The sequence below is a fragment of the Citrus sinensis genome, chromosome 6, assembly GCF_022201045.2.
Source record: "Citrus sinensis cultivar Valencia sweet orange chromosome 6, DVS_A1.0, whole genome shotgun sequence".
Taxonomy (NCBI): Eukaryota; Viridiplantae; Streptophyta; class Magnoliopsida; order Sapindales; family Rutaceae; genus Citrus; species Citrus sinensis.
The window spans coordinates 5,906,924-5,920,099 of NC_068561.1; the positions used below are offsets into that span (position 1 = coordinate 5,906,924).

Consider the following 13,176-nt stretch of genomic DNA (forward strand, 5'->3'; position numbering starts at 1 on the left):
TAATTTCAGAAAGTTTTGGGATTGACAAAGCATTATTTAAAATTCTGAAATTAGACCTATTTGCAAACTTTCATAATATTTTGGGCCATAATACAATTTTATAAAGTTTTGGGGTCAAATTATAATTTTAGAAAATAGTTCACTGTAGCAGTCACTGTAGCAAGCGGCTAACCGGATGTGAAAATCCAGCAAGCCAGATTTTGGGCAGAATCTATCCGAATTGAAAGCGGCTAACCGGATCCTCACAAACGGTAAGCCGGTTATGACCAAAATGTGCGTAACGGCTAGTTTTTTAGCTCAAACTATATAAACTAAAATCCAACTCATTTTCAAGCTCTCCAACAAGCATAAACAAAAAGCACACTAGATATCTTGAGCCTTCAACTTGCAAAACACAAAACATTGAATCATTTCTTGTTCTTTATTTTTAAATATCTACTCATTGAGTGAGTTTCATTGTAACTTTCATTTCTTCATCTCAATTGTAAGAGTTTGAGTGTGTGAGACACTTGAATGAAGAGATTGGGAGGTAATCTCTTTATTGTAAAGGTTTATTGACACCTTGAAGTCAATTGTAAACGGTTGAAGCCTTGGAAAGGCTTGGATAGTGAAATCTTCAAGCTTAGATTGCTTGGAGGCGTGGACGTAGGCGGGGTTTGCCGAACCACGTAAAAATTTGTATGTTTGTTTCTCTTCTCCCTTACTCATTAGTTATTGTACTTTTATTGAAATTATTGCTTTCAATTTTTATTAAGACATTAGATTGCTTGTTGTGTGGATTTGCTAGGATAATTTTTAAAAATTCCAATTCACCCCCCCTCTTGGGTTGCACACTTATATTTCAGATAGAACCCTTACAATGGAATTCGATGGTGAAGTGGTCCGTTTTAATATCTTTGAGGCAATGAGGTATCCCAGTGATGTACATTATGTCTTTTTCATATATGATATTAGTACTTTGGTGCATGATTTCTTTGAGTTATCCGGTAATGACAGTTTTGAAATTGCCATAAGCAAAAATCTTACGTAACATAATTCTAAGGAACAGGTAAATTTGATAAAGTTGGATGATGAGGTAGAGGAAGCTATGGCTATCGTAGATGGAACAGTCCCATTACGCACCAATGGGTATAATGTTTCTTACTTTGAATTGCCTTTATTAAAAAAAAATTTTACCTTCAGTTATGCAGACACCTACCTTAGAACTTAAACCACTCCCAGAGCACCTGCAATATATTTACTTGGGTGAAAATGAAACACTTCCAGTCATAATTGTTAAAACCTTCACTCTAGTGCAAAAAGAAAAGTTAATTAAGGTGCTCGGGATCACAAGACGGTGATTGGTTGGTGTTGAGTGTTAGAAAATGCATATTTATAAAGGAGAAAACCGTCATTTTACATTTTAAGTCTTACTAACAACCCTTACTGTTATATATTTAACCTTCTTGTGATTTAATTACATGTGTTTTATTTTAATTAAGTATTTTATGTATTTTAGGGGCATTATAGTCATTTCACAATAAAGGAGAGATCAGACGGCAAAACGGACATCACTTTTGAACTCAGGACGGTCGAAAACCTTAGGAGGAGCATAAAAGGAAAAATGGCACTATTCACATGTACGGTACTATTCACGTGTACGGTACTGTATACATTACTGTTCACGACACTGTTCACATAAACGGATGATGACGTGGCATTGACCGATGATGTGGCATTGACTGATGAGGTGTCACGATCCTGTTGGACTAAAATTCTTATGCACTGTTGATGGTGACGTGGCAGCATATCAGTGGACGAAAAATCTCGCGTACGGTGCATGCATCACACAGGATTATTTTCAACCAAACCGCGTTACTGTTCATCCGGGTCAAACCGCGTTACTGTTCAAAGTCGGGTCAAACCGTGTTACTGTTCATCCGCGTGGTCAAACCGTGGACTGTTGACTGATGACGTGGCGCAATCCTGAGCGTCCAAACTGTTTTTAATCCGATGGCCATGATTTACTCCATGTATCTATAAAAAGGGGGCCTCCCCCCCCTAATTTGATATCTGAATCCATTTTTGGGATCCATTTTCTGTAATTCCCTCTCCATCTTGTATTTTCTTCGTATTTTAATAAATTCCCATTTTGCCCCTAGTTCAACTATGAGTGGCTAATTTTCTTTCAAGCTTGGGTTGAAGGTGAAGTCTCAACATGTGTCATGGGCTTAATTTGGTAAATTTATTTTCTCTTCCCCTTTAAGTTTTGTGGATGTTTTGACTTCTCGTCGACAAATAATAATAGTCTTGTCTAGATACCGCCTTGGTTACACCGGCTCTCTAGTATAAGGTTATTATTATTTGGCACGATAAGCCCTTAGCACCATATTGATTAGAGCGTGGTTCATGAGGTGTGGATTCCCCCCTCATGATTTAATTGGCATTAATACGGATTATTTAGCCCATGATGCATGTTGATACGGATCCAGATACCCAAGTACGTCAATTTAATAGATTTTCTCTTCAATTTATTCTCTCCATTGCAATTCCAATTTTAGAATTTATTCTCGCCATTTTAATTTAAGTATTAGCATATTCCAAATCATTTCCACCATAAATCCAACTACCCATTTACAAAATTAATTCTATATATAATTAAAATCCACCTCCTCGTGGGATCGACACTCGTCACCATTAGTCTATACTACAATAGATTCGTGCGCTTGCGAGTACATTAAAATTTGCACAACAAGTTTTTGGCGCCGTTGCCGGGGAGGTAAGTAATTTTAATTCATAGAATTAATTTTTGTGAATAATTTCTTTTATTTGTTTTCTTGTATTTTTTTTTATTATTAAAAAAAAAGAAAAAAAAGTGAATCTACATTTAAAGGTTAGTATTTCTTTTCTTTTTCTCTTCTTTAAAATTTTGTAATTTAATTTTCCATTTATTTTTCTTTGTAATTTTTTTTTGTTTATCTTATTAATTTAATTTTTAGTTAATTTCTTTCACGTATTTATTTTTGTGTATTTTTATAGAAAGGTTGTAATAGCGCAATAAGGTTAGTATCGTAATTTCTCACTCTTCTTTATTTTTATTTGTTTTGTTCCCACTTTGTTTTTTGTTTTGTTTGCATCTTTATTTTTATTTTATTTATTTTGCATGCATGGTCGTAGGTCATTATTACCTAATCTTGAACCTATAGACCTTGAATTAGAAAAAACACTTCGCACACACAAACACGTTAAAAATAAAATGGATTTACAAGCACCACAGGAGAGGCCATTTAAGGACTATTTTAGTCCCTTAGCTAATTTGAGCACGTCATGCATAAGATACCCAAATGTAGCTGCTAGGAGTTTTGAATTAAAACCTAGTGTGCTAAATTGTCTCCCCACATTTTATGGCCTAGAAAATGAGGACCCATATAATCATCTGAACGATTTTCATGCCATTTGTCAAACTTTTAAATATGAAAATTTTTCAGACGATGATGTTAAACTTAGACTATTCCCATTTTCTTTAAAGGATAGGGCTCGTTCATGGCTTAATACATTGCCTGCTAATAGCATTGCATCATGGGAACAAATGGTTACAAAATTTTTGAATAAATATTTCCCAGTGCATAAAACCAATGCTATTCGCAGGGAAATCTCAGAGTTTACCCAGAGAGAAGACGAGCAATTTTTCGAAACTTGGGAGCGATTCAATGGGCTACTCTTGAAGTGTCCACATCATGGGTACGAGAAATGGCACCAATGCCAATACTTTTTGGAGGGATTATTGCCGAATGTGCAAGAATGGCTAATGGCGACAAGTGGAGGAGAGCTAATGTCAAAAAGTGCATCCGAGATTTGGGAATTCTTTCAGCGACAAGCGGATAATTCCCAACAACGGAGTCGATCACTCAGGAATACTAGAAGAATTAAAGGAGTGAATGAGGTTCAAATTGGCGAATCAACTTCAGGAATCAAAGAAGTCAAGGAGATGGTTGAAGGTCTTGCTCGACAAATAGCATCGTTATCGACTACTAAATCAACAGAACCACATGACCAGGACTCATACTCAGATCAAGCCAATGCCATAGGTGTAATGAGAAAGCCATCAAATTAAAACCCATACTCCAACACATATAACCCTGGATGGAGAGACCACCCCAATTTTTCATGGTCTCAAGGATTCCAACAGAATGGACCAGCAGCTCCAGCTCCACCAATGCAACAAATTTCTCAAACTCCTCAAGCCTCTCAGCCACCATTTAGACCATACAATCAGAACCAGAATTACTCTCAGCCCAGACCATGGGAGGATTCATTCCAGAATCTTAAGAATCTTACTCACTCCACGATTGAGCAACAGAACCGCACCATTGATGGACTACGAAATGAGTTGAGAGCAGGCTTCAATTCACAAGCCCAATCAGTTTCAAGCCTCGAGAAGATGGTGGGACAACTTGCTTCTTCAGTTCAGACCTTGGCAATGACCGTTGAAAAAGGTAAGTTTCCAAGTCAACCAGTGCCTAACCCTAAAGGAGTACATGAAGCAAGTACCAGTTCACCACAGCAGCATGGAGAGGTCAAAGCAGTAATGACCTTGCGAAAAGGAAAGGAAGTCGACAACAAAGTAGAAATGCCGGTGACAAAGGAAAATCAAATTGTACCTGTGAATGTTGAGGACTCATCACCGGAGGAGAAAGAAGAAACTAACCTACGAGAATATGTTCCGAAAGCTCCATTTCCCCAGAGGTTAGCTAAAGGCAAGAAGGGAAAATCCACAGGTGAGATTCTCGAAATCTTCAAACAGGTAAGTGTTAACATCCCTTTACTTGATGCTATTAAATAAGTTCCATCTTATGCCAAGTTTCTTAAAGACCTTTGTACTAAAAAGAGAAACATGCATGTTCAAAAGAAGGCATTTTTAACAGAAAACGTTAGTTCTATACTCCAACATAAAATTCCTTTAAAATGCAAAGACCCAGGCTCCCCCACTATCTCATGTAGTATAGGGAACCACACAATTGAGAATGCTTTGTTGGATTTAGGAGCTAGTGTAAATCTTTTGCCTTACTCTGTATTCGTGAAACTTGGACTTGGAGAATTACACCCAACTCCAGTGGTGTTACAACTTGCAGATCGGTCCACAAAAATACCTCGTGGTATTGTGGAGGACGTGCTTATCCAGGTAGACAAGTTTTATTTTCCTGTTGATTTCATTGTAATTGACACTCAACCAATACAGGATTCAAGGAAGCACATCCCCATTATTCTAGGCCGACCTTTCTTGGCAACTGCGGATGCTCACATTCAATGCAGGACTGGAAATATGCAGTTGTCTTTCGGCAACATGACTATGGAGCTGAACATCTTCAACATTGCCAAACAACCTCACAGTGCAGATGATGGAATTGTTGATGTGGATTTAATAGAAACAATAGTTGATAATACTTTTCTTTCAAACCTTAGTGATGATCCTTTACAAACATGTTTAACTCACTTTGGTTTGGATTTTGATGTTGACAGATCGGTCGATGAGGTCAATGCCCTACTTGACTCAGCACCATCTATGGACACTAATAAATGGAAGTCAAGAGTTGAACAACTAGCACCATCAGAGAAGAAACTCATCCCATCATCAGAATCACCACCGAAACTCGAGCTCAAACCATTACCCAACACTTTGGAATATGCATTTTTGGGAGAAGAAAGTTCTCTGCCGGTAATCATCTCATCATCCCTCAATGATGAACAAAAAGGTAAGTTGTTGGATGTTTTAAAAGAGCACAAAGGAGCATTAGGATGGACCATAGCAGACATAAAAGGTATAAATCCAGTAGACTGCATGCATTACATTCACCTTGATGAAAATGCTAAATCTACTAGGGAAATGCAACGTCGGTTAAATCCTAATATGAAAGAAGTGGTTAGAACTGAAGTCCTTAAGCTATTAGATGCAGGTATCATTTACCCCATTTCTGATAGTTCATGGGTCAGTCCTGTACAAGTTGTCCCCAAAAAGTCAGGAGTCACAGTAGTTACGAATGCTGATAATGAATTGATACCAACTAGAGTAACTACAGGATGGCGTGTATGCATTGATTATAGAAAATTGAATTCTGTCACACGTAAAGATCATTTTCCTTTACCATTTATCGATCAAATGCTTGATAGATTAGCAGGCCACGAATTTTATTGCTTTCTAGATGGTTACTCAGGATATAATCAGATTCCCATAGCACCAAAAGATCAAGAGAAAACTACTTTCACTTGCCCTTTTGGCACATTTGCATATAGGAGAATGCCATTTGGATTATGTAATGCACCTGCTATATTTCAACGATGCATGTTGATCATTTTTTCAGATATGGTTGAACGATTCCTTGAAGTCTTTATGGATGACTTTTCTGTCTTTGGTGACTCGTTTGATCAATGTTTACATCATCTAACGCTAGTTCTGCAGAGATGTATCGAGAAGAATTTGGTCTTAAATTGGGAGAAGTGCCATTTTATGGTAAAACAAGGTATTGTCCTCGGTCACATCATTTCGAGCAAAGGTATTGAGGTGGACAAAGCCAAGGTGGATCTCATTTCTAATCTTCCTTCACCCAAAACAGTCAGAGAAGTAAGATCTTTCCTTGGGCATGCTGGTTTCTATAGACGTTTCATTAAAGATTTTAGCAAAGTTTCTAGACCCTTATGCAATTTACTTGCTAAGGATGTACCTTTTATCTTTAATGATTCATGTCTTGTGGCATTTGAAAAATTAAAGTATTTGTTGACATCATCACCCATCATTCAGGCCCCAAACTGGAGCTTACCATTTGAGCTAATGTGTGATGCATCTGATTATGCAGTAGGAGCAGTATTAGGACAAAGAGTTGATCGAATTCCCCATGTTATTTACTATGCTAGTATGACATTAAATGATGCACAGTTGAACTATTCAACTACTGAAAAAGAAATGCTAGCAGTAGTGTTTGCATTAGAAAAATTTCGATCATATCTCATTGGTTGTAAAATAATTATATTCACAGATCATGCTGCTCTTAAATATCTTCTCACAAAGAAAGATGCAAAAGCCAGACTAATTCGTTGGGTGTTACTTTTGCAGGAATTTGACTTGGAATTCAAAGATAAAAAAGGGATAGAAAATGTTGTGGCGGACCACCTCTCTCGTCTCCATTTTGACACAATTATAGAACAATTACCATTAAATGAGTCATTTCCAGATGAACAATTAATGAGTGTGGAAGTATTACCTTGGTATGCTGATATAGTTAATTATCTTGTTACAGGTAAACTTCCAGAGCATTGGACCAAGCAAGACAAGGCTAAATTCTTTGCAGAGATAAAGAATTTCTTTTGGGATGACCCGTATTTGTTCAAGTATTGTGCGGATCAAATTGTTAGACGATGTGTCCCAGAAAGTGAAATTCAGAATATCCTTTCATTCTGCCATGAACAAGCTTGTGGAGGCCATTTCAGTGCTAAGAAGACAGCGACTAAAGTTTTACAATGTGGTTTCTATTGGCCATCTATATTTCGAGACGCTTACACTTTCTGTTCTTCATGTGATAGGTGTCAACGAATGGGAAGCATTACACGAAGGAACATGATGCCACTAAATCCAATTTTAGTGGTTGAGATTTTTGACGTATGGGGTATCGACTTCATGGGACCCTTTCCCCCTTCTTTTGGCCATCAATACATATTGGTTGCTGTTGACTACGTATCAAAATGGGTAGAAGCAATTCCATGTAGGACCAATGATCACAAGGTGGTGATAGCATTTTTGAAAAGCAACATTGTTTCACGCTTTGGATTCCCTCGAGCAATAATCAGTGATGGTGGTGCCCACTTTTGTAACAAAGCATTCAAAGCTCTTTTGACAAAGTATTCAATCACACACAAAGTGGCGACCCCGTATCATCCGCAAACCAGTGGCCAAGTTGAGATCTCCAATCGAGAAATAAAGCACATATTAGAAAAAACGGTGAGGCCAGACAGAAAAGATTGGTCATTAAGACTTGATGATGCATTATGGGCATATAGAACGGCTTTCAAGACCCCGATTGGGATGTCACCCTACAGGCTAGTGTATGGAAAAGCTTGCCACCTACCTGTGGAACTCGAGCATCGTGCGTATTGGGCCATCAAGAAATTCAATTTTGACATGCAGCAAGCCAGCTCAGAAAGAAGATTACAGCTGGCAGAACTTGAAGAAATTCGCAATGACGCGTACGAAAATGCCAAGATTTACAAGCAACGAATGAAAGTCTTCCATGACAAGCAAATTATGAGAAAATCTTTCACCCCAGGTCAGAAAGTGCTTTTATTCAATTCTCGCTTGCACCTATTCCCAGGTAAGTTACGCTCTCGATGGTCTGGCCCATTTATTGTTCATACTGTTTTTCCACATGGGGCAATTGAAATTAAAGACCCAAAGAACGGTGTCACGTTTAAAGTTAATGGTCAAAGATTAAAGCCATATCTAGAGTACCAACCACATGAAGAAGACACCGAAATAAATTTGAGTGACCCACCAAATTTGAATTGATTTTTTTTTCTTTTCGTTGATTTGATTTTTCTTTCTTTCTTATTATTATTATTCTTTTGCTAATTGAAATTGTTTTTGCATAAGTGTGTTTATTTTACCATTAAGTTTTCTCTTATCATTTTTAATCATGAGTCTCATACTTAGACCGTTCCTCCTGAACATTCTTAAACCACTTCAACGTGTCAAAACTCATCTCAAAAGACAGATTCAATTTTGTAAAACACATCGCATTTGGGCTCTACAACCACCAGAGTTAGTAGCCTATGTTGAGGGTTTAGAACACCAACTCAGAGACATTGAGAGAAGTGTTTACGACATCCAGTTGGAGCTTGAGGTAAATTCAATAAGAGGACGATTTTAATTTTCTTTGTGTGTTTTAATTTGTTTTTCTATTTGTGTGCTTTAGTTTGTTACCCCGGTGAAATGGCGGATAACGGTACTCCGTGACAATCAAGTCGGTTACTTCAGTTTCCCATAATAACTGATATTCTGAGGCGAAGGTATGGACAGAAACGAGATTCTAGCGAAGCTTCACAAGCGATTCCCTTCACTTCCTCAGAATGCCCTCCTTACGATCTATAAAGCTCGGTCCGAACGCATGCGATTACTCATGAGGAATAACATACCTGCTGACATCCGTTGGTTAATCGAGGCTAAAGTACGATCGGCAGGTGAGTTACCTCCAAAATTTATTGCATACATGCCTGGTTGTGGTAAAGGAAATTATGCAAGAAAACGACAAGCTCGAAGAATTTCTGTTGCTTGTCATAAGTGTGCCAGAATGAGTTGCAATAAAAACCCATGTTCTTTAGGAATGGTGTCTGATAACAGGGAAGATAAGATTCAATTCATTAGGGATGGCTTGAATAAGGAGTCATTGGATGATATCCTTTTGTCTCTTGAAACGCATCCCAGTGGATATGTGCAAGGAGCGATTCTCCAGTTATGGCCGTTATTCCAGAAAGAGCATGCACGATATAGTCTCGGGAATCTGACTATAAACGACCCTGTTTGCCAGTTTATAAGAAAACTGGATAGGAAGCCTATCCTCGACCCATAGAGGGCGTTCAAGCCGTTTCTGGACGTAAAACCAGAGGAAGATGTGAGCCACAGTCGCAACTACCTGTAAATATCCTTTTACTTTATTGTTATTTTATTTCACTATTGTCTTATTGTTTGCATTATTGTCTTTAATAATTTTATTACTGTTTGCTTTTTCCTTTTTACTGTTTTCTTTTTGACTTGCGAGCCACGTGCTTTACGCGTTATTTGACACTGACATATTACCTCATACACAACCATGACCCACTATCACCAAGACTCTTAAATGTGATTTCTTTTTTGTCAAGCACTCACAAATTGTTTTCGAGAAGTATCACAATGGCAGCTACTCCCAATAGACAATTCAAGAACATTTGTGTGCTTTCTGGATTTACCTATGGCAAACATAAAGAGTTCGTTGAGGCAGCCATAGATCTTGGTCGAAGCATAGCAGCGAGAAAATTACACTTGGTGTATGGAGGAGGTAATCGAGGGTTATCAAAAATGGTCTCAGAAGCAGCTTTTATCAGAGGAAGTCAAGTGTTAGGCATCATCCCAAGAGTCTTAAAACCATTGGGCAGTTCGTCTGACTCATCAACTGGAGAAGAGTTAGTTGTCTCAGGTATGCAAGAAAGAATAACTGAAATGCTTAATCATGCTGATGCTTTTATTTTCCTTCCAGGAGATCTTGCAACACTAGAGGCACTTATCACGCTAGCATCTTGGGCCCATCTGCACATCCACCAAAAACCCATCGGTTTGTTAAATGTCAATAACTTTTATGATGGCTTTATCGCATTTCTTAACCATGCAATAAAAAACTATTTCATTCCCGCTAATGTGAAAAAACTCTTTATTTGTGCTCACACTGCTAATGAGCTACTTGATCTGTTACAAGCGTATAAACCGGAGCCAGACCCCTGGACCTTTGTGTTGGAGCGCCCAAATAATGATGGTAACAGTAGCAGCAGTAAGAAGTACAAATTAGATTTAACTCTCCGCCTGTAAATATTTTCTTCTGTGTTGCACCACCCAGGTGATGTCTTCTAAACTCTACTTCTTTCATTTCAAACATTGAGGACAATGTTTCGTTCTGGTTGGGGGGAGGGAATAGTCGACAATTATGAAATTTTGGTTAAGTTTTTACTAATTTTTTGTTGTAGAAACTAACTGTTGCTAACTTTTTGTGTTGAAGATGGCTGAATATGGAGTGTAGTGACTCTAGAAACGCATCTTCATAGTTTAAAAAAAAAATTAAAAAAAAAAACTTAAAAAAAAAATTTAAGACATTTTCTTTTTTCTTTATTATGTGTTTATGTTTATTTTTCTTCTTTTTAATTTATCCTCTATAAAAATGCATTTTCCAACTTTTGAGTCGAAGATGGCTGAATATGGAGTGTAGTTCCTCTAGAAACGCATCTTCTTTAAAAAAAATAATAAAAAAATCATTTTCTTTTCTATCATTTTAAATGTAACTTTTCTAAATTAATTTTTCTACATCATTTTCACATTTCTGCATGTATATATTTTTTTTTTTTTATGTTTAGAATAGGTTGGGGGGTAGAATGTTTTAAAAAAAAAAAAATTTTTGATTTGTTTTAACATTGGGTGACATGATTAATTTAAATTTTAGTATTTGTATTATCTTTGGTCTTAAGTGATGTTACATTATGTTTGCTACTCTACATGTTGATCTTGGAGACATATATGAGTTGCTTGAAGGAATGAACATGTCATAATAAGTACCAAGTGAGTTTTTGAGCCTATCATTTTTCTTGGAGAGTAACCCTTTTGCCCATTCTTTATACAGCTTAACAGTTTATTATTGTATACACGATCTCTAAATTTCTTTTGAGTTAACCCTTAATAAAAAAAAAAAAAAGTGTGTTGCTACATTTGGAGGCCCATCTAACTAGTAGATATGGAAGGTTATTCAGAGCCCTAAAAGACGATGGAAAGGCCATCTTTGATCCGTTTGAGCCTTTCTAGCCATCCCTTTTATTAAATATCCATAGTTAACCCTTTTGAGCCTTTAAAAAAAAAAAAAAAACATTTTCTTTGTCAACTTATCATCTTGACCCACTCCGATTTGGAGTATTACCCGATGTCTTATAAGTTCCATCACCTATTTATGTTTGAGAAAATGTAAATAATTATTTTGTTCAGTGAAGTTATGCCAAATAAAAGCAAAAAAAAAAAAAAAAAAAAAACAAAAACAAAAGTTGTTGTTTCAAAAGAATAAAAATAGGTGAAATCCACCTTGCAACTTCCAAAAAAAAAAAAAAAAAAATTCTCTGCATTTTTCTCAAACATACACTTTGTTTTCCTTATTTCCCTTCTTTGTTAACCATGTCCCTAGCCTACGTTACGTCCTAATAAAAGTCCTTCTTGATTTTAGGGAACTATAGTCCGAAGTAGAAGCTAGTTATATGGGCTAAAAAGATGTAGTGATGCATAATTAAAAAAAAAAAAAAGATAAATAAAGTGGGTTGACTAACATTTTATTTGACTTGAGATCGTATTATTTCTAAGCTGAGGGCATATTTATTTCATCTTGGTGAGAGCATGTGATATCACTTCTTTATTATTTTCTCTCTCAATTACCATTCATTGGAGTGACTATTTTTATTGGGATTAATTTATTTGTGAAAGTGTCACTACTTCCAGTGAGATTTTGGGGTTTGACATGTCATTCTTGAGAGTAGCTAAAACAAAGTCTACTGGGCTAATTCATGTGGATGGTTGATGTGGGTGTGATGTTGCTTTAGACTGGAGATAATGCTTATACTTTTATTTGATTGCTATCATTAATCTGATGGAATAAATACGAGTGTTTCTATTAAAAATATATATATATATATATATTTTGAATTTGAATTTTATTTTCGCTTTATTTGCTAGGGACTAGCAATAAGCTGGTTGGGGGGTGTGTTGAGTGTTAGAAAATGCATATTTATAAAGGAGAAAACCGTCATTTTACATTTTAAGTCTTACTAACAACCCTTACTGTTATATATTTAACCTTCTTGTGATTTAATTACATGTGTTTTATTTTAATTAAGTATTTTATGTATTTTAGGGGCATTATAGTCATTTCACAATAAAGGAGAGATCAGACGGCAAAACGGACATCACTTTTGAACTCAGGACGGTCGAAAACCTTAGGAGGAGCATAAAAGGAAAAATGGCACTATTCACATGTACGGTACTATTCACGTGTACGGTACTGTATACGTTACTGTTCACGACACTGTTCACATAAACGGATGATGACGTGGCATTGACCGATGATGTGGCATTGACTGATGAGGTGTCACGATCCTGTTGGACTAAAATTCTTATGCACTGTTGATGGTGACGTGGCAGCATATCAGTGGACGAAAAATCTCGCGTACGGTGCATGCATCACACAGGATTATTTTCAACCAAACCGCGTTACTGTTCATCCGGGTCAAACCGCGTTACTGTTCAAAGTCGGGTCAAACCGTGTTACTGTTCATCCGCGTGGTCAAACCGTGGACTGTTGACTGATGACGTGGCGCAATCCTGAGCGTCCAAACTGTTTTTAATCCGATGGCCATGATTTACTCCATGTATCTATA

General features: G+C 36.8%; 1 pseudogene; it reads left to right on the forward strand.

Annotated features, from left to right (window-relative positions):
* Nucleotides 1-13,176, forward strand: part of LOC112495897 (uncharacterized) — a 60,573-nt pseudogene that overhangs the window by 43,969 nt on the left and 3,428 nt on the right.